This window comes from Tupaia chinensis, unplaced genomic scaffold (assembly GCF_000334495.1).
Source record: "Tupaia chinensis unplaced genomic scaffold, TupChi_1.0 Scaffold147869_1, whole genome shotgun sequence".
NCBI classification, from domain to species: domain Eukaryota; kingdom Metazoa; phylum Chordata; class Mammalia; order Scandentia; family Tupaiidae; genus Tupaia; species Tupaia belangeri.
The window spans coordinates 1169354-1170696 of record NW_006207719.1 but is presented as its reverse complement, the minus strand read 5'-3'; the positions used below and the strand labels follow the sequence as shown (position 1 = coordinate 1170696).

The window sequence follows — 1343 nt, the reverse complement described above, 5'->3', positions numbered from 1 at the left end:
GGAAAGAGAGCAAGATAAAACAGGCATCCTTGATAGGTTCTGGCCGTGCTACAATCTCCTTGCCCGCCGTCTAGCCAGCCAGGTCACAGGAGTGTGTGGGTGTGGCCTACTTGTTTCAGGTTGACCTGGATCTGAGCTACCACCATCCATGTGGCTCCAGCACTGCAGAGTGATAAACTACTGCCTGCACCAACGTGGGTTGGCTTTGATTCCAAGCATTTAAACGGACTCGGCTTTCTCTAAAGCTTCAGAGTGTAGCTTCAAGGCCTCACAGACCATTAGTCAGTAAGGACCAAATATGTGACGGGGTGCAGTAAAAGTGGTATTTTAGGGATACCCTAGATTATACTGGCCCAGGTATTCCCTACAAGTCAGTCAATGTAGGGACATCCCACCATTTAAAGAATGATTTTTCACCTCTGTATTCTCTTTGCTCTTGCCTGCCTTTTATTTCCACTTTAATTATATAGGACTTCCTGCTTAGGCGTGAAGTTATTGTGACAAAGACATTCAACCTTTATACTTTTTAAAAATTATTTCTTTTTTAGAGAGAGATTTTTGCTATAGAGTACATGTGCTAGCCATTGAGACAGAAATCATTCGCCGGAGGGGGGGGTGGCCATGCCACAATCCCTTCTCCTTCATCCTCTCAGGACACGGCATGCACACACACATGCCTGGCATGAGTTTTAAGCCACCAGGTCTGGGACTCAAACCATGGTTATCTGTGTGGGAGTCCAGTGATGAAACCATTATGCAATCTGCTGGTCCCTAACCTTGCTAAGTCTGAGACAAAGAGCCAACATCAGCAAAAACTGAGATACATACAACATAGGAATTACTGATTTATTGCCAGAGCATACCTAGGTTATATAAAATTAGGAATCAGACTGCCTGAATTTGAAGCCTGGTTCTGCCATTAATAGGTATGTGACCTTGGACAAATCACATAACCTGTGCCACAGCTTCTTCATCTTTATAATGCAAACAACGACAGTACTTACAAGAATTATTGTGAGTGCTAAGTGATCTTAGAGTACTTTCAGTAGTGTCTGATACTCGGTGAGCATTAGATGAATTTTACTATTACATTTTCTCTATGAGAATAACTAGAATAAAACAATAAAAATCGAATGCTTTATGTTTTCCATTTTTATAAAACTAAATGATTTACAGAAGCATATAAAATGGAATAATTTGTTTACTCTCAAACAACCTATGATGTGTAAGTATTATGGTGTCTCCTTATAAAGGACAAAACAGGTTCAGAAGGATCAGATACCTTCCTTGCTCACACAACTTGATAAGACACTGAGCACAGGCCTTCTGACTGAAACACTCAA

At 41.2% G+C, this 1343-nt stretch overlaps 1 protein-coding gene across 1 annotated transcript in view; it reads right to left on the bottom strand.

Moving 5' to 3' along the window:
- The window catches only part of PLBD1 (phospholipase B domain containing 1), a 69974-nt gene that overhangs the window by 4858 nt on the left and 63773 nt on the right, over positions 1 to 1343 (bottom strand).